Source organism: Varroa jacobsoni, unplaced genomic scaffold (assembly GCF_002532875.2).
Source record: "Varroa jacobsoni isolate VJ856 unplaced genomic scaffold, vjacob_1.0 scaffold_1144, whole genome shotgun sequence".
Taxonomy (NCBI): Eukaryota; Metazoa; Arthropoda; class Arachnida; order Mesostigmata; family Varroidae; genus Varroa; species Varroa jacobsoni.
Genome location: NW_019214046.1, coordinates 22477 through 43590, shown reverse-complemented (window position 1 = coordinate 43590; position 21114 = coordinate 22477). Strand labels below are relative to the sequence as shown.

General features: G+C 44.0%; 2 long non-coding RNA genes across 2 annotated transcripts in view; one reads left to right on the top strand and one right to left on the bottom strand.

Moving 5' to 3' along the window:
- The first annotated feature begins 4274 nt into the window (after positions 1 to 4274).
- On the top strand, positions 4275 to 21114 carry LOC147752591 (uncharacterized). The gene is made up of 2 exons (XR_015313643.1): positions 4275 to 4743; positions 13793 to 21114. It is a non-coding gene; the product is annotated as an uncharacterized LOC147752591 (long non-coding RNA).
- Positions 6145 to 21114, bottom strand: part of LOC147752590 (uncharacterized) — a 37403-nt gene continuing 22433 nt past the window's right edge. Inside the window, exon 3 of the long non-coding RNA XR_015313642.1 lies at positions 6145 to 11654. This is a non-coding gene — a long non-coding RNA (uncharacterized LOC147752590). The remainder of the gene's footprint in view (positions 11655 to 21114) is intronic.

Sequence of the window (21114 nt, the reverse complement as noted above, 5' to 3'; positions counted from 1 at the left end):
AGAAATCTATGCGGAAGGCAATGTGGACATTGTGACAAGAGGCGTATTACTTTTCTTGCCATTTCACAAAGATGACTAACACGCCGGGACGATTAGCAGGCCGGCCTACCTTTCCTCGAGTTAGAAAAATAAGCAAACGTAACCAAGTGTAATCTACTCGGAAGCTGAAGAGCGGTGGTTTGAACGATACGTGCTTGAATATATGTTGGCGACCACGCCGCACCAGGTGATGTTTAAAACCACATAAGGCCATAAGAAACTCTCCCAATGGAGTCAGTACCAAAACAACAATGCTGTAATAACTGCAAAAGCAATCTGAACTTTTTTACTAATATAATATCACGGTGCAGATAATTTCACCTGTCACTTATTGTATTCCTGCCCAAATTAGAGCCGTACATATTTAGATATAATGGTCTATAAGATGTTTTCATACAGCCAACAGGCCTACGTATTATTGCGCTTATTCTCGATCTAACATCTAATAGAAAACTTTAGTAGACTCGTGTACTTCATAGAAGCACTGTTGGAAATCCTAAATTAATAGTCCACCTCGCTTACACCAAAGCGTTTTCCTTTCTATAAGAAAAGACAAACGGATAACTGTGTTACTTTTGTTCTTTGTTTGTTTACTCTTCAGCTTTTTAGATCGTGGCAAAAACGGAGGTAGCCACATAAACAAATCCTATGCCAACAAACCATATTTGGACGACTACCTGTTGTCGAAGATATAACAAGTGGCCTTGCTTGCCATTTTTCCATTGACAAAACTAGACTGGTCGGGGCTTGGCAGTAAATGAGAAATAAAAGGAATAGGAAACCGGTCAGTTTAGTTGGTACAGACATTTATATTCATTGTTGACCATTTAGATTGTTGTGTAGCGCTGAATTGACCAATGAATTGTTTAACGAAAGTTTTGGAGCGCGATAGAGAGAGTTTTGAAAAAACAAAAAGAACTTTCGCAAAATGCTTCTAAGCAAACTACCAGCTTCGATACAGCTAACATCTGTACTTAACACATCATAGGCACAATTTAGTTTGATAGCGTAAACCTGGAAGTTGATCGAGGCAGTTTTGACCTCGAGTTATTGATAGGATTTTTTTCACCGCAGCACTCACGCCCTATGAATTCCCACAAGCACAATGCGAACCTGGGTCTCGAAGGCGAGCTTAGATGTTACTAACAAGTGTTGAAAATTTGTGGGTAGGCCATAGCTTTCTCTGCGTAGTGTGACATGAAAATCTCGACATTGGGGGGAATTAAGCAGGAATCGCGTACTGTGAGTGGAGGATCTTTTGGCTCACTGCTCTAGTTCCCTAATGAAATCGCCCTGCAGAATTACGAAGCGCTTACCCCCCTGCCACAGATTTGTTCTGGTTCCGTTGGGCGCGAGTTGCTTGAGATATTAGTCGATGCGCCGGCGACACAGGATCTCTAGGTACGCTATATGAAACCCAACTAGTCGCATATAGTTCTGAATGATTGAAGCCCAAAATTTCCGTCACAGACTTGATGTCCGCGCGGTGGCCTCTTAGGTTGCTTACCTCTTCCTCTTTCTTTGCTGCTCGTCTCAAGTAAATCGCCCGACTGATGAAAAGACCTGCGAGGAATACTCCGTCGGATCACGGTTGAAAGACAATTCGGGCTAAAAAGGCAAGTTGCACTACAACAGACGACGGAGCGTGCTTAGTCGATTATTAAACTGCGCTTGCTGATAACCCTCCGACTCTTCAAGGTTCCTACATCACATAATCTGTAGCAGAAGCACCCCTAGCTAAGATTTTCTCGATTTATCTATGTAGTCCACACTGCGTTAGGGCAACCTACGGTGAGAAATCGGACACTTTTAAAGCGCGGCCAAGCCTCTTCGGTGCTAAGCACCTATGCGCAAATTGCTGGATCTTCCCCAAATCCCTCTATTTTAAAGAAACTTCCGAAGAAAAAGAAAGTAAGACATATCGCACAGACATCGAATACAACAAGACCTGCGATGATCACTGAGTGGCGTCTGTTAGCTAATCCGTATGATCTAACTATCGTACTTAAATTGTTGGTTGCATCATTACTTTGTCGAAAAAGTACTTGACATGTATTCAACAGTCCACATTCATGCGGTTTCATATGGCAATAGGTTATGGACAATTCATTTTGACACAGTTTTTTTAACAGCCTTTGTGAGCACAAACCGCTAGATGTGTGATTGAAGTTCTACACAGAAGCAACAATCACGAAAACCGAACAATGTATACCTTTTCGTTCAAATCGCTTTAAAGAGCTCGGACAATATTAGGGTACCTTTGTTCCGCTCCCGAGAAAGGCTTCATATGTTCTGCAGCAGGAACATGCAAACTTTCACCTTGAATGTAGCACAAGGCAATTCAATAGACAAGCAGATCTAGCCGTATATGAGTGCATGCAATACGAAACCGATAGTGTCCCCTTCTTTGAATGAGTGCGATGCCAATAGCACTCAATCAAAGACAAATAACACTACTAAGCCTTGTTTGTCGAGTGTTCCGAGTTGGCTACGAACTCGAGTTGCGGCAGGGGGATAGCTTTGCTCAGCTCTGCTAGCTGTCATAACGAGGCCGAGAGCAACAGGACCGAAGGTACACTCAGGTAGCTGCCCCTGCCTAATGCTCTTCCATTCGTTGTAAAGGGAACACAAGAGAAAACCGAAGATCAACCTCAATCAATGTCATCGTCAGGTATCTCGTTGCCTCGAATGGGGCACGAACACGAACGGGTCTTTAAGCATCAATAGAGCAGACAAAGGAGGTAGCCATGTCGAGGGCGTCGTCAGAACTATTCCGGAACCACGCGATCTGGTCTAGTCTTGTTGAGTTCTTATTTCCCTTTTTCTCATCAGAGACTCTCAGGCTGTTCGTATAGAGTAGCCCATGACACGGCGGAGGCACAACATGATCAGACTTTAGCTATCAGTACTGCGGAATATACTGACCGAATAAAATGAAACTGACGATTAACACATCAATCCACCGACCATAGAAAAGCCTATATATATTTCAGATTTGATCGGACGCTCTTTGTGTGAACAGCGCAATGGGCGCAAGGGGTGCGGTTTGTTTATATTATATTGCAGTGGTTATGTGTAATAGTCCACAGTTCCGTTCGGCTTGTGCAAACAGACACAGTCCGAAGCCGGAAATGATAAAAACATCGGGTGTGTAATCCAGAAAAAAAATACTAGATATTTGTATGATCAGGGATGGACATGGGAACAGGTGGCGCAGAGTTGTTTATGGCTTTATATGGCGGATATTAGTGACGGAATTGATGAGCGTGGGTAACTGAAACGATATCCATCATATCTACCTGAAGAGTTTATTTTGTTAGATTTGATACTTTTGCGTATGTTTCTACCAGTGAGTAACGACTTTAATAAACAAAGCTAATATCTTGCGCTTCTCAATCGCAGGCTCACCTAATTTGTAGCATTTAATTTGCAACGAACTGGACCTATAAGTAAATCTCATTATACCGATATCGCGGCACAAATATTTATAACGGAGCATGGATCGTGCGTCGTTGCAGAATTTCAACAAGTGGACCAACTTATCATTTAAGCCTAAATATGGAAAATGATTGTGGAGTTACGGTAACATCATACTTATTTCCCCTGTCGACCCATTTAGGATTTGTTTGTGTTCGTGTCTTTGAGAAAGGTGCTATTTTTAAAATATCAGTCTTCCATCCGTTTCAAGTTGACCTTTTTTAATCGACGCTCTTAAAATAAAATTAGTTTTGTTTGTAGCCTCATTGATGTGTACATAGAAACAAAGGCAATATACAACAATTTAAACATAAAATCTTTTTGTAAAAATGTCTATCTTTTCTAAACTTTGCGTATCAGGATTGTATCGTGCTAAACACAATAATAACACCCTAGGAAACGAGCACTTATATAGGCAAGTCAAATGAAATTCTGCTGCTTCAGGGAGCTTCGTCCAGGCGAAATTTGTGCTCTCTCGTAAACCAGTGTCTGCTGTCCAATACATTCCTAGTTGCTTAAACTTTCCCTCTGACCGGATTGGGTCTTATCTAGCTCTAATATTAGATACCACGGTTAGCAAGTGAATGGACACGGCGTTATTCAACATATGATTTAAGTCGCCAAATATAGATATTTGTCATTTTAGAGCAGAGACAACTCCCATGCACGAAGATCGTTGACGAAACATGTACGGATCTCGTGCGTGCATAGCCAATTAGCACCGGTAACGTTTTTGTGGCAGCTGACTCACACGGACGTGATGTTTATAAATAGATGGACGTATTCGTGAGAAATGAATTTTTGAGCATTGACCTTGGATTAGCCTTGTGGCAATGTTTGCGTGATCGGTGTGTGTGAGAAAGATGTTTCTTGTGTGCGTATAGTTGGTAAGGCCTACTCCTTTTTGAGAAGGATTCGAATCAATGACTGGGTCGTAAGGTATAAGATTGAAAGCAAAATAGCAGCTAGCAGGCCTGGCTGGGTCACGTGAACTTGATGTCAGCGGTTCTGTCGACGACGATCCCAATGGCTATGGAGTGAAGGTCCAATAGAATGCATTCCTCAACCGAGGATTCTTTAAAAGGAATGCGGGTAATTCGGCCAGTTTCTCTACCAATTAGGTCTAGTTTTACCAACTACACACCATCTCCACAATCGATATTTTGCCCCCCAGAACTATTCTTCCATCATAAAGGATTAACTCATCAGGGACTCCCTTTTCGCAAGGTAAGTGGACGGCCAACCGATTCTAATTGTTGTTGAAGAAGTAGTTTCTATTGCTTATGCAGTTAAATGGTCAGACTGCATCATATTTCTTCTATCCAAAGGTTATGCCCCTGATACTTTTTCTACTTGGCAATAAATTGCTTTTTTCTGTCCTTCTGACTAACATTCATTTCCCTGCCTGTATATCCAGTACCTGGCTTCGGCTTAGACCTCACTAGATTCAGGTTATTTCACCATGAAAATTGACCAATTATCAATCCTAGTGTCACTTTCCTTGTGTATATTTCAGGGGTAAAATGCCTAGCGCATACTATTATTAGTCGTAAATGTTTTAATCATAATTGTAAGTACAGTTTAGAGTTTGAGCTTTGCTTTTTGAGTTTAAAGCTTCAAATGAGGCCTAAGTCTTCTTAAAACAAGGTTCTGTTACATCTATATTATATATCGTCAAAAAAATTTAATATTGGTACTTTCATTGGAAGCGTTGTTTCAGTTGTCGTAACTATGAAAAATATTAAACAGACTTCCCAGGTTTTTACCGAACTCATATGACTCTAAACTTGTATGTAAAACATGACAAAGTATTTGGAAAGATGAAATAGATATATATATATATATATAACCTTTCATATGATTTCAACGAGTGATCCAAAAACTAGGACCGTTCATGCGACCTCCTGAATACCTCCCAAACTCTTCATCAAGATTTAGAACTACCGCATCTCATAACTAATTAGAACTTTATAATACCGTTCGTAAGCTATTAGAAATGTTGATATAACAAGCTGAACACCTTACGATATCCTTCTGTTCCATTTAACCTTAGGTCTATCCATACCATCCTTGCAATGCATGAATACTAGAATATATATGTTACTGACAATATGATCTTCAAATCAAACCGATGTCGCCGCAGTCGGACACACCCATTAAGAGGCGCCCGTTGCCGACGCGGGCTCCTTTATTGGGAATGGTGGCTACGGCCGAAGTTCAGATCCGTTCATCCGCAGAACAGCTCGGCGTTAAATTTCGTTTTTCGTGCAGGAATATTGGGTGAGAGCACAGAAACCACGAGAATATCGCCTGTCCATAATATCGCGCACATAAAAGTATAATGCACATAAATCGAATAGCTAAAGTAAAACACAGATAGCCAGTGTCGCCACGGTATAACTAGCCAATTGCAGATTTTGAAACACTGTATGTAACTATACTAGTAAAGCTTATCGATCGACAATCGAATTTAAATGTGCTGCCGAGCTTCTGAAAAAAAAAAAACAGATGCTTTGAGTTCTATGTCTAGAAGTGCCACTAAACATGTCTAGACCCGATTTCGTATTTAGAAACATGCTCATAAATTTAGTAGGCAAATATTTTCCCAGTCCGCCCTCACAAAGACCATGTCTCATTTCATTCTTTTTCATTTACTTAAAAAAAGAAAGGGAATTGTTTTTTACATTAGTGAACGCTGCCATGATATATTCAACGGTCTTCTAAATGAGGGCCATGTAAAAAATGAGTGTGAATGCAAACCTCCAGTTTTTGAAGTAGGTCTGTTAATATACATTTCTCAATGTACTTCAATGGATTGGAACTACTGAGCTATTACCTCTGCCACCTCTTCATTTTGGTTTCGTTTGGCGAGTCGTTTTTTTTTTACTCTTCATATTACACTATCCGTAGGTAGAAAAAGAAAAGGCCTGGTAAGGTGAAACGGAGCCGTTGAGTTGCCTTATGGGATTGACCCGCATCGTGTGCATTACTGCTCGCTAAATCATCGGACTGTTGCCATCTGTAAAGTTTTCATGTAACCAAGTAATCGTCTTCATACCTTGGGGGAGCCAAGGCCCGATAGAGAGACTCAACACCGCTGTCTTCGTTTATATCGTTCTGTGATAGTGACGGTAAGCAAAGTCCGTTCGTGGTGAGTTAATTATCGCTGATCTTCTTTTACTTAGCGCTGGTGCCTCTCCAACAACTCATGCAGATTTTGCTGGTTGCGACAAAGCAGGGTCGTGTCCGCGAGAGTTGAACATGAGACATCTCACTTCGTCCGTTCCTTATGGTCCTTGAAGAGCATGAACAACAAGAGCAGGAACGGGATCAGCAGGACGGAAGATTTGAACGAGTTGTAGGTGTCGAATGGCGTGCGTATCGGTCACACATCACCACGTGCATATTGTCACGTTCGGATGTTCGCCTACGTCGATATCATTATCGATGATTACACCTTGACACACGGTTAATGCGCTTGCGGCAGCACGAACACGCAGCATCGAATCCTCGCTGTCCTGAAATCGCTCCTTTGTAATGACGAACTTGTTAGACGATGAGGGTATCACCTGGCGTATGCTACGTCTATTGTTGAAGGACGCAAAATCGCATCTGAGTATACAGTGAGATAAAGAGGCAAACGAGTGAGCTGACCCGCATCTCTAACGAGCTGCTATTAGGCGCTGCGACTTAAATAAGCTTAGGCTTTAAGGTCGCCGTTGAAGATGGGCGTAGATGGTTTTGGATAGCGATCTCATAATTGACTTTGTCTTAGATAATTCTTATGACGGATTCAACGGAAACGGCAGCTGAAGCAGCAGCAGCAGCAGCAGCAGCGATAACAGACAGCATGGGGACGATAATGGCGACGGCGACCTGTGAAATTAAAAGACTACCCTGGACGAAAATAAAAGAGGGGAAGAGCAATTTGGATCTTCAAGTGCCTATCTAAATATATACACGAATATATAAACGAATGAATGTACCACGTGAGCTAAATGTTTTCGCACAGTACGAAAAAGTAGCTATGTGATTAGCAGTGGTGACTAGTACCCTCCGTATGTAGAATAGCATTTGAGGGTCAACCTAGTTTTGCACTTCACACAAAGATGTCATGACAGATTCCAGAGCTCAGTAAGTGAAGGCATGTACAGTGCGAAAAAAGTATGGCTTACCATGTAAAAGACGATACTGATGAGAGCGAAGTAACACTAGATATGTTTTAACAACGTTGACATCAGATTTTTGTCCTACACATATTTCCTTTAGAAACTCACTTCGCAGTACTTGGAGAAGTTGGCTTCGACCGAGACTACTTGTATATACCGTTTACTCGGGCAGAAGAGATTCAATGATGTGAAAAGTATGTTGGCATTACTCTAAACATTTATGATAACGATACCCTGCAGAAATAACCACTGCTCAATTCTGCGACGGCCCTATGTGATTTTAAACCGCGTGATAATATGGACGTACCTGCCTATCGCTTCACGTGAACGAAACTTTGATGATAACCTACCGACCAGCAGCGTGCAATCAGACTAAAACAAGAAATCGTCCCCTTGTGATGTTCTTGGAAGTCACGCATTTCGAGAAGTATTATATCTTCAGACGCAAGCTGTTCGCTAAACCCATTACTATTTTTTTGAAGCGCTTGCTCGCTGCTCCACGTCAGAACAGCTCGCAAACGCATGATGTTAGCTTTCCAACAAGCAAAAAAAGAGCCTCCATTCAGGGAAACATTATATCTAAGAGGTTGGCGCTTCGAAACTCGTTCAATTAGCAAGCTGACACTAATCAAAACAACTCAGTCTCTGCATAAAATAACAGTAGTCTTCATCTGAATGTTACAATCCAATTATTAATTCAAACACTGAAATTATGTCACGTAACGCTTTATTTATTAAGTGTACAGTGTGCATAACATTTAATGAGACGTATAATTAGATTAATTAGGAACCTGTGCATGTAGGACCATATCGGCCACTCGGTTAAGTGCAAGCAGCGCATCGATGTGATAAACGTTTGATGAGGTTGGCCTAAGACATTCCTATCTTTATTGTAGGAGTGTCCAGGCTTCACAATCAACCGCGCTTTATTTGTTTGTCAATGTGGTTTACGTAAGCATGATGGATAGTTCTTTACGCCGCACTCCTCGTTTCGTGCTGCTTACCTATGCTTGGACAAGGAAGCGACGCATGGCTTGGAGTAGAAAGTCGCGTTCAGTTTTCGAAATTTTTTTTGATGGGCGTAGAAAAATTATACAGCATTGACGTTTCGATGACCACTGGACCACTAGTCCCAAGGCACCGATTTTGCTGCTTGCTCTCTTCGTCTCTATGCCATTTTGGTATTTCGATGAAATAACGCCAATAGTGCTGGTACAAACCTCATACATGAATATCTCTATGAAAATTGATAAAGACTATACATTTTCACCTTTCTACTCTCTGTCCTTTATCTTTAATTTCCATCATTGATTTATTGGCACATATAAAAACCACAAGAAACGTGACTATGTATTACACTGCTTTTGGTAGTAACGAGGGTATATATATACCTTCGTTACTACACATTATATATATATACATACAATGTGTAGTAATGAGGACAACAAATTAGGCCCCGTTTTGATCAGTTAAGGGTGTAGCGATTGGCTATGCTTAAGCATCGCATATGAGCATCTACGTATCTCATCTTCCACTGTATGCGTATACGACCAATAGTAACTGCAGCTTTTGACACCTACTAACAAAATCCCGAATAAACCGTATGATAACGGTAGCTCTATTAATGGCAGTGAAAATTACACAACAATCACAACTTCAACACACCGAGGGCTCCAATAACAACATCTGCAAATAGGCAATATCTGTGTGGATAATTTTATATGTGCACATATAATATATACGAGAGTAATTTAGCCAGAAGATAAAAAGGGGAACAACGCGAGATAATGAGCGTATTCCTCGCTTGCGACACACTTTAATGAGGATAACCGGCGGGCCTGTCTGCGATCAGATATAAACAATCGGCTAGTGCTCGACAGCTGAGTAGCCGTACCTGTGTTTTCTGAATACGGCGACGTCCGGCGAACGTCTCTCCAACATCGAATTCGCTTGACAGCGCTAAATCGAAATTCAACCTCTCGCCTCCTGCCAGGCTGAGTTCCTACTCTCTGCTAAATGAAGCGAAGTACCACGAATATCTCCACTATCAGCATCGAATAGCGGTCGCTCGCCGAGCGCTGTGTAAAAGTCTGTTTTATGTCCGTGTGCCGTTTCTGTGAGAGCTCGTCCGCTTGTGTGTAGGTGTGTGTTCATATATCAAGTCAGCAATGTTGTTTTATTGTCCGTCTTTTGTTACTTTGATTAATAATATGCTCATATAGGCGAAAATAATAACCGTATATATGTTGTATCTCGCCATCACGCGATGCGAAAGGAAAATATAAAAAACCGGCGCTATCTTTTAGCCTGGTTAAATTTCATGGTAAACGTTGGCTGAGTGTTGGCAACCCACTACCAGGACGAGACAATAACATGGATGAAACTAGCGGTCAGCCACTGAAGTCCGTTGACACCGATGGCTGTGCTCAAATTTGCATAACGGAAAAAAATGCGGATTTGCTATAGAGGTGCGGTAAGAAACTCGAGCAAATTTGTTTAAAGAATTATAAAAATGATAGCATGGGATATTCTGTTAAGTTTCTTAATTTGCATCCAGTTCAGCTCTGTGTTAGATAGACCACGAACGGCAGTCGATTTACCAATGAACGGCGCATTAATTTTGAAACCAAACTAGCTTAACTGCTACCTTCAATGCACATTGCTGACATTCAAGAATTCTGTCTGAGCAGAATGCCCATGTGATGTCATGGCATCACTTGACAAAATACAGATGATGTGAAGAAACAATTATCTAGTCGCAAAGTTACAGACCACCTATAACGAGAGAAAAAAAAACACAATAGCCAATATAAAATCCCAATTCTAGACAAAATTCGAGGAATGATGTGATTTAGCATCATAGTCGGTTTATTATTCTTAGGGCTTCAAGCTCAGCTTCGCATCGCTTGCCCTCAGCCAGCTTTCGCCGTTTTCGTGGAAACGCAGGATACTCGACAATACACGGTCATATCTCATGTTCAACTGATAACTTCAGAAGTTGAGTTAGTTATAAACAAACCTTATGGTGATGTTAAGTGACGTACAAGCTTGTTCTGCCAAAATTTCAATATAATATCATTTATTCTAATAATATCGTTAATTTTCCATAAGTTAGGAAAAAGACAGTACTCGGATGAATTCAGGTTCAGCTGGGACAGTTTGGAGCACTGCAAAAAGATAATTCTCGTTACCTGGAACAATTACTTTGCCTCCTCTGTTATTGTCTACGTAGAGGTTTGGATATTACCGTATTGCAGGTTTGATTCCTTCTAGCGATCTATCGGCTACGAAATCGAGGACCTGATTCGGCCTCAGTTGCACTCGAATGTTTTTCTTTAGTGAAAAGAAAGTATAGTCTGTATGTCGAAGCGCGCGAACGCGTTAAAATATCGCGCAAACGCTGTTCTTCGCCGATGGCGCATCGTACACATCGCAGGTCTATTTATACGAAGCACTTCGGTACCAAGGTGATGAGTTTGCTGTGTCAGATACAACTCACCTCATGACACTCGTTGCAGGATAATATCGAGATTATCGGCATAAACTTGAACAACAAGACATCCTGGAACCGCGATGAGCTCCAAGTTTGAGGTTAGAAGCGGCTTAGCATTACCGAAGTCTTAGTTGATAGCTTACAACAAATTTATGTGCCAGGGTCTTAGTCTTGAGGTTACATAGGCGACGGCACAGGACATGGTCGAATTGGTAATTATGTACCGATGACCGAAGAGTAATGGACAAGACGCGTATTGGTACGCTCCTAATGAGACAATGCCACAAATATTGCATCTGTAATATCGAGCTGCCGGTCTTCGGGCTCGTTGCACCTAATACGGAAATCCACTCTCAAATTAGCTAGCTTGTGCCAAAACCCTGAATGTAGTTAGCATGAATTCCGCACTTAAGCGATCCTTCGTTGACGAACCGTCGAGCCTTCAAACTCAATAACTGACGAGATGTAAGCGCCACCTACAGAACAAACGATAAAGTCAGCTTAGACATTTTTATTAATCTGCAGCCCATTTCACCGGACAACTTCCGTTATTGATGTTATTTAGTGCTTCTCGTGTAAAAGCAGTATGTTTCTACATTCATACAGACGGTTCGATGACTCCTTGTCTGAGTGAGTCACTAAGCTGGCAAAGTCTGCGGTTCATATGGAAACTTCCTAAAGCAGATTATTCTTATTTTGGCCATTTTGTACATTACATAAGTAGCTCCAGACTGGGTGTATTTAAATATGCCTACAAACATATACTCGTAGACAATCTATAACAGCTACTGAAAGGTGATCTCTGGCGCTAGTCTTGTTATAGACCCCAAACGTATGAGATAGATATATATAAATCTATGAAACACATAGAAAGTCCTGCTCCGTTTTGAACCGGAGATTATCAATTTCATATTGAATTGGACGCATGTGATTTTGAACAAGCGCAGAAGTGTTTCGACTCTGCGTCCGGCACTACCGTTAAGTTAACTTACTTCTATGTATTTCACAATGCCCTAGAGCAAATCTAATGCTCCACCCTAGGAAATGTCGTACGCAGTCAACAAATAAAATCACCATATGTATTTCTTGTATTCCACTAGTACGTACATATATCGCGCAATAATCTGTAATAACGAATTCATTCATTTTAGCCCCGCTTGAAAGGAAACACAGCCATACGGCCGAATCAAACACACAAGGCTTAATCAAATCAATAAACATGAACGACCACAGGATTATCTGCTTTCCATTTTCTCAAGTTTTTAACAACGACCCGGATTATTAGCAAATATTCTTTTTGACAATGCCAAAAATAATAATATTGGCGGATAAATTCTTAACTTTTACTAACAAGCCGGTTTGTTATTTTATTACTGTCTTACTCTTGTTCAACGAGCATGGTCCTTTTTAAATCGTTAGTTTCTCCTTTCCTATGTTGCACCTGCAACAACCAGCATTATTATTAACAAAAGGACGACCATATTAACGTGTATATATATATATATATATATACACACACACAATACACCTATACGAGACACAACATCAATAAAAACAAATTAATTCACCCCTACGCAGTCGCGCCTCGCTTCCCTTCCTCCGAATCCTGCTAAGTCAGTCAATGGGAAAGTGACATCTGGTAGTGGCCAAAACGTTTCGCTCTTGTCCACAACACTTGAGTCGTCTCGTGTTGTTGCTCGCCCTGCGCCATTCGGCTTTTCAATTGCCATTGACTCGCTTCTGTTCAGTTTCTGTCCCGCGTCTGTTGGGTTGACGCTTGCGTGTGTCTGCTGCTGTGTGGCGGTCTTTCACCCATCCTAATTCTGGCTGTTTATTATTATTGCTCTTATTATTATTATATTATGATTGTTAATGTTGTCGGCATCGTTCGTGTTGTTGACGTTTCTGACGTCGTTTTCGTTGCCGCCGCTACTGTTGTCGCCGCCGGCGCCGGCACAGCTTCCGCTGTCGATGCGCTAACAACAACAATAACGACATTATCGTTCATAATTTGATACGTTACCTGGCTGTCGGTCGCAAGCGAAACTGTGGCTGAAAGCTTCTGTTGTGTTGTCAGCGTTATCGCCTGCCGCCGCTGCTTCGGCTTCTGAAGACAATGATGCTGATGATGTGTGTGTGTTGTTTATGATAATAATGATGCTAGTTGTGGTATTTCTTCTGCTTCTGATAATGCTGGCGGTTGCCACCGTCGCTTCTGCCCATTCGTTCTTCAGCAGCGCTCCAGTCTTTCTCTTATCTGTTACCACTATTCCCTGTCACTCCGCTACTAAAGTGCGTCGTGTTTTGATGCTGTTATTGTTGCTGTTGATCAACGCCGCGATGATGGCGACGGCGGCTGCTGCCCTCACTAACGCTGTCTCGTTTACTGACTGATTCGCATTCGTTCATTCGGGTCGTCGCTCGTGGTTCGACGCTCTTCGCTTTTCGCTCTTCTGTCTTCAGCATCCCTCCATCCCCCTCCCCCCTCTCTCTCTCTCTCTCTCTCTCTCTCTTCCTCTCTCCGAGCTCTTCTAGTCGTCGTCAGCCGTCAGTTAGTATAATGGTGCGATAATTGCCTCCGCTCCTGTTGCTGCTGCTGCTGTTGTTACCGTAGCTTCTATGGCCAGTGCTACAGCCATTCCGTCCCCGCCGTCATTTGCTCCTCGGCGCATAGCACTGCCGCCGCTACTACGGCAACCTCATCGTTGCCGTCGCTAAGTGAGTCATCGGCTTTGAGCAGCTCTGACAACAATAACAACAATATGAACATCGACCGCTTCAGTCTGCCTGGCCAGTCGAACCGATCTGCTGCTCTCACCGGTGCTGCCGTCGGGATCGAGCATCAACGCGCTTTTGCTGCTGCTGCTACTACCACCAACGCCAGCAGCGCTCTTGTGTCGCACGCTTCTTCACAGTCGCCGCTGCGCGTTCCGCTCGATCAGTTTCGAAAAGGGCTCGAGAACAGCCATCCTGAACGCAATGGGAGGCGACAGCCAGTGAAAGGGCGATGCCACAGACGGACTTACAAACGAACGCATCAACAGATCCATCGACGGACGGACAAACGGTCAAATCGAACACAGTCAACGGAATAGAATAATCGACCGCGGAGAGGACACGCTGTAGATCCATCCAAGCCACTGACCAAGTGGAGACTCTACCCCCACAGGGGATCGGGATGGCGGGTAAAACAAAGAAAACCCGAAAAAATTGAGACCAGGTACTCGCATAAAAAAGGACTGCTGTGATTTGTTTATCACTCAAATTACCGTACCAGCTACTAGAACTAAACGCAACAATCGCCAGTTGCGTACGCCGCTATCAACCACAATGTAATGACATCACACAAATGTTGGGGATGCTTTATTTATCAGCATTTTGCAGCATTTGGTAATCACTTGTATATCTAGTGGCAAGCGAATGACTAATTTCTAACCGGCCACTGCCAGCCGATATTGTTCCTCGCGATTCTTTTTACTCTGATTATTTAACTCTGATTTTTATCGCTAATATGTTCGATGATGAAAATAGGACAAGCATATTGAAGTTGCTATCCAATTGGGCACAAATAATAATAATAATAATAATTGGCATTGCATCGCTTGTTCTATTGTTTCCTTGGTGATTACCCAGCTACTTAGAGATAATGGCCACGGTATTTACTCCCCTTGATACACTCTCTGTACCAATAGCCGCTGGCGAGACTGCACTAGAGGTGCCGATGTTTTTCCAAGTTCACTGCTGTTGCTTGATGTCCGCCTTTTGGTTTGCTTCCTCATGATTTCTGTTTTGTCTTTACCTTTTCGATTTGTAGATCGATATACAAGTTTATCTTCGCCGTACAAATGTCGTATGCCAGCGCTGTTGCAGTTGCGGACGAACACCAGCTGCTAGCGCTGTGTGCTGTAGCCCATGCTATTATAATAGTGTACAATTTATTCTGCATTTGTTCAGCGCAGTCCTTCTCAGTATTTCCATGTCTTGTTTACACTCGGCGTTTCTGCTCCTTTCGGTCTGCGTTTATTTATCTTTTCGTATGTCTGAGTGTTGTAAGTGCGTCGCGCGCATTCGCTATTTGCTATTATTGCTCAACGACTGTTGGCAGACGCATAGCCTAGCCTTTTTTTGTTTAGCTCTGTTCCGTCCGGTCCCGCTGAATGTGCTTGTTGTCTGTTTATGCGTCCGTGTGTTTGCGCTCTGCCATCGCGGCTTCGTGTCTTTCCGACCGCCCATCTACAAAGAAATATGTCTCACGTAGTACCAGCGATAGCGGCCGTAGTAGCTTTCTGATCGTAGGCGCGTGTACGCCTGCGATGTTGCTGCTGTTGCCGCATTTACGAGACCCTCTCTATCATACGTTCCGCTTTCTCTATCTACCTTCGTTTATTTTTTCAAAGTTATTAAAGCATACAAGAGTGTCTTCCTATCCGATTTCTGCTTCGCCCCTTCCCTACATTTGCCTCTAACTTGCCATCGATGCTCGCATATTCTCCGCCCTGCGGCCTTCCCGCGTTTCTTAGTTTGTCAGCAGCAAAGCCCTTCGTTGCCGGCTGATTGTTGGCCGGCCAGCCAACCAGCTAGCTTTTGGATATGAACACACACAACACACGCTACAGACAAACCTCAAATACTTTTCCCACTCTGCCAGCTTAATCCCTTCGCGTGAAGACGGTGTTACGGCCATCGTACTTGTTGCCCTCCTCCTATCTTTGTTTTCTTCTTTCTCTCCACGTTCGTCTGCCTTTCTTCTGTTCCGTTTTTTATTCGTTTCTTTAGTTTTTCCCTGCGTTCTTCATCTTCTTATCCACCTGATTCGTCTTCTTCATCGTCTTCGCCTCTTTCTTTCGCTTCGCCCTGACTTGGCTGCTCGTCTGCTATTACCTTCGCGCTGCTTCGGCAGCAGGCCTTTCTTCGCTGTGACTGTACGCCTCCCTGATTGTTTCCTACGGTTCTACATTCTCCAGTTGCATTGGCCCGTTTAAAGGACGCGAGCCCTACGAACGAACGGCGGTAGGAAGAATAGCGAAAGCAGGCGTCAAACAGCGCTGAACTGAACTGAGATGTGGCGGCAGCGACAACAAGAAAATGCCAACCGCTGAATAGGACCAATAACAACAAAAGCCGCTTGCTCAAGAGCAGTCAGTCAGTCGATCGCTTGGTGTTGCTGTCGTTGTCATCAACGACAGCAGCAGCAACAGCAACTGAATCGACATCAGTAAAAACGTCATCGGCATCATTCGATGCTCCTCATTCTTCGTTTCCTGCTCTACCCCCCTTTGACGACATCATCATCGTGAGTTATTTCTCTTCTTTTTCGTCTTTTTCTGATTCATCTTCTGCTTCCACCTTTACTTCGTCGTTGCCATCGTCGTCGGCGGGTGTTTGCCCCGGCGGGGCGTAGAATGAGGCCGATATCAAATGCTTGCTGTAAGCCAAGGTAGTGGTTAGGGTTGTGGCTTGGACGATTCGACAGGTGGACAGACCTGAAGCGGGTGCACTAGTAACAATAGCCGAGGTTTTGGCGGTTAAATTTTACCTTTCAATGTCTCGGTGTCTCTGACGAAAAGCGATGAAAAAAGTTGACCAACACATCACAACAACAGGAACAACGAGGGCGATGCAAATCCGCGGCCACGTCCCTTCATGCCTGAGACGGGAACGGCCCCTTCCTACCACCGTACAGCAAGCATACAGGTTACACTAACGCACTTAGGAGACAACCATGCATATGCGAATGTATAAATCCTATGTTCTGCAATAAAATAACCTGCCGCAACGGAGTTATTCGAGGATAGCAGAGCTATCGAAAAGCTGATTTCGATTTGGTGCCCGATTGCGATGAGGACGAACTTATGGAAATCGAAAGTATCTTCGAAAAACGATGCCTTCGTGAGGCCGCCCTACCAACACCACAACTATCACCACTTCTGTTTCTTCGACTTCAGCTGAACGTATACAAGATAGAAAGAGCCTCACCGTATAGTCTAATCATGTCGCCTTTGTTGTGGGAACTTTGTCCTCTGCCGCCTCCTACAGAAAGGTCTTCGTCCAATATCACTCCAGTAGGTGGCGCAGTGATCGCAACTTAGCGATCGTGACTGAGATGGGGTTGAAGATGGTTGCCGCTAATTCTTCCCAGTAGCACAAAAAACACTCGGATACGAGAGCTTTGAGACATTGCCTATAGATTATAGAGGTGAAGGAGGAGCGGGTAGAGAGTGAATTACCCACGCATACGTCGACATTCGTTGCTAGCAGCAGATATATAGAAGCGTCCGACTCGCCTAATAATACTGGTTAGCATGCAGTGAAGACAAGCAAGGCGGGTCGAAGCCATGAAGTGAGCCATGTGAAGACAAGCCGCTCTACTCGAAAATCGGCGAACAAAGTGCCCCTAAGCTGAGCGTTCACGAGGAGAGGCGTAGATACAAAGAACACAGCACACTCAAACCTCAGGAGCAGGCGAAGGACACTTATATACACTGAACCGGCGCGAGAATGGAACTGCCACAGCGTTGAGCATTGTTCGCTACATATATATATGTGTATATATATGTAGCGAACATATATATATATATATATATATATATATCGAGTTTATTGTTATTATTAGTGGCTTACTGTACTTGGTTGGCGAATCTTTGCTGTTACTGCGCGCTTTCTTTGCTTTCACTCGCCGTAAGTTTGGGCTGATGGGCCAAGAAACGAGCGATGAGAATTTCGGTTAGCGTCACACATCTACACCAGCACCAGCATCATACTGGTATGAACGGCCATTGCTACGGGTTGTTCGTGGTCGTTCTATCTGTCTAGCTCCGGTGCTTGGTCCCTCTTCGGCGCTCAGCTTTCACGATAGCTCTTTTTTGCTCCGTCGACATCTAATCGCTCAAGAGCTCGTGTTGCTGTTCACCCTGTAACCCGCCCATCATCTCACGTCGGCAGAAAACAACAGACAGCAGTTGGGGCGTCGAACAATGCTGTTGACTAGCGTCGCCGCCGCCGCCGCCGCCGCCGCATGATCAAAAATAACAGCATCTCACCGCCGATGATGCCGCTGCTGCTGTTGATGGACAGGATGACGACGACCTGATAGACACAACAACAACAAGAGCTGCCATCATCGTGCTATTTACTACCAAACACTTACGCAACATTCAGTTAGGATTAGAAACATACTCATACAAACACACGTCTCTGGAGATGTTTACCCATGCAGACGTTACTACAAGGTAGACGCTGTTTCAAATGTGCACAATGTGTTATCATTATTATTATTATTATAGAGAAATATATCTCGCACAGCCATACAAAGGCAGGGGCACACACGTGAGCCTTCCCCCTTGAGCACACAATCGAGTCGCTTGCTACGCCGATCCCATTCAATATAGACAAATATGAATATTGAATATTGTATATGAATGGATGTGATGCACAGGCAAGTATATGAGATCTAGCCAAAAAAAAGACAGCAACAGTTCGAATCGTACAATCATGCATTCTCTTTGAAGACTTCTTTTCTATGCGTAGACTCGCAGCCCCCTGTTAAGTGATGATCCCCCATGATCACTACATTCACATACAAAACACCAACAAGTAGCGAGTTCTTCTCTTTTCAGATTATATATATATATATGCATTTATACCCAGCCTGTAGAGTCGTGGAGCGACGGCGACGCTCATGGCACTTGAGTCGTTCGCTCATTCGTTCATGTTCTCTTGTCGAGCGATTTGAAGCTCTTCCCTCTCTGGCCACTCGCTAGTACAGCCTTTTCTGCGACGCTGCTTCTTCCTTCTCGAAAGTAATAAAAAGCGAATGATTACTTAAACAGTCTCGCCACCTCGATTGGCGCGTTCGGCGGCGGCAGCAGCAGCAGCAGCGCTAGCAGAGAATTGGCGGCGTTGACAGCAAGATCCGATCAGGGGAAGCGAGCCGAAAGCCATGAGAAGACGAAATAGGGCAAAAAAAGGGAACGAGCGCCCAAAAGAAACTAGTGAGTAGCCAGGACGACGAGGCAATGGGAAGAGAGTGGGCGATCTCTTGTTCTTTCGCTAACGATGAACACGAGGACGCAGTAACAGGAGCACCGCTACGGCGTTAGGCGGATGAAGCAGAGCGGTCTGTTAGGTATTACCGTATTAAGTAGCCCAGCTAAAAGATGTCGTAATACTATAAGTAATAGTGTTGCTGGAAATGGCTGGCTAGTCAGTCTAGATGCCCGATGATAGAATCATAGTGGAAAGCTGAAGGGTAGGGCGACGCGAATTTGATAAATGTAAAAGATATCCATAGCCCGTGAGGAGTTGTGGTAGCTACACAGAGTAATATGGTTGACGACTGCTCATTAGCGCAGTCGAATGCATTGTTCTTTATGCCATTAACCAGTTAGCTAGCTGGAAAGGAAGCTGGCAGATAACAAGCTGCTATTGATTTTGGAGGACAAGGAGCTTGTTCGGATTACCATACAAAAAAGAGCAATCCCCGTAATAAAAGTCGCATCAACGGTTCGCAAGCAACAACGACAACAACACAACAACAGCAACAACAATGCCGGCTCCATCACGATTTGATTGAGTAGATACAATCAGCAACGCTTCATTCCACCGGATAGACTAAACTCCATCGGCGACGTCAGCTGTATCACTGTTGCCGGTACAGACTTCGTTGAACGATCCAGTCGACCACCCACTCCGTCAACACCAGCAATACCAGCGCCATTATCAGACAGTGCCGCCGCTGTGTCAAGCCTTCCGTTTTTGTTTCTTCATCATCTTTTGCCTCCTTTTCGTCTTCCCTCCGTTCGGTCCATCTTCACGGTAGTCAAACTTCCTTTTCTTCTACTTCGATCGCTTCGTGAGTAGAGCTCGCAATAACCAATGTTGTTGTTGTTGTTGTAGTAATAGCAGCAGCAGCAGCACCACCAGCAGGCGCTGTCGTCATTTGAATGATGGCGGGCGTCTACGACGCTCTGGCGTTGTTTAGTGCCAATCGATTGGCCCTTGTTTCCGCGCTTGCAGCCGCCGACGCTGTGGCAGAGACGCTGCTGCGAAGTCCGTTACCAGTCATCCCTGTCCCGTTGTCGTTATCGCCAACACGGATACAACAGACAAGAATCGAGTAGACGTGACAGCGAACGTTTGATGCTCTGCTATCCCGCGTTGGTCAAGGGACATTGTTGAGCCGTTAGGAATGAAGCTGTTAACCACGCGCGTACATTCGGCGACAGTATAACACCGGCTTTGCCCGCGGTAGTGTTGATTGTCACTTGCTGCTGGTGGCGCCGACCGCTGCTGGTGGTGCTGATGCTGCGAGCTACTGCTGAAATGGCCGCTGTTAAACGATTCTCTCGACGACTACCAATCGATTCTATTCATTTTTCTTTCTGGCCGCTCGAGCTAATTCTCATCGCTTCTCGCCGCTGCTTCCGTTCGTCGCTTCACCGCCTTCGCGCTCTCACAGCTACATCAAGATGTTTAGTGAAGCCTATTATCAGAGTGAACGGGGCAGCGGAGAGCCTGACAGACCGATAGAGGCGGGCAAACGGACGGAAAGGACCCACTGCAGGATGCTCCACCACAGCCACAACAACGAAACACAAAAGTAGACACACATTAGCAGCGCACCGTTGCGAAGACAGTGCGAAATAGCGCCGATGCCGCTGCGGCCGATGATGATGACGGTGATCGTTGTTATGATGTTGATGATGTGCGTGATATGAACGAAAGAAAGCGAGGAATGGACGGCTGATAAATGGCAGCAATGAAAGACGACGCTGTCGAATGAAACTATGTCATAGATGATATTATATAAAGGTTAAATGGCGCACAGGGCGAAGTGCGACCTAATGGACAGTTTGTCAATAACGACGCAACAGGTAGTGAACTGACATCAAACACACGTCTATGGAAGTGAATAAAAACATACACAGGTAGATGAAT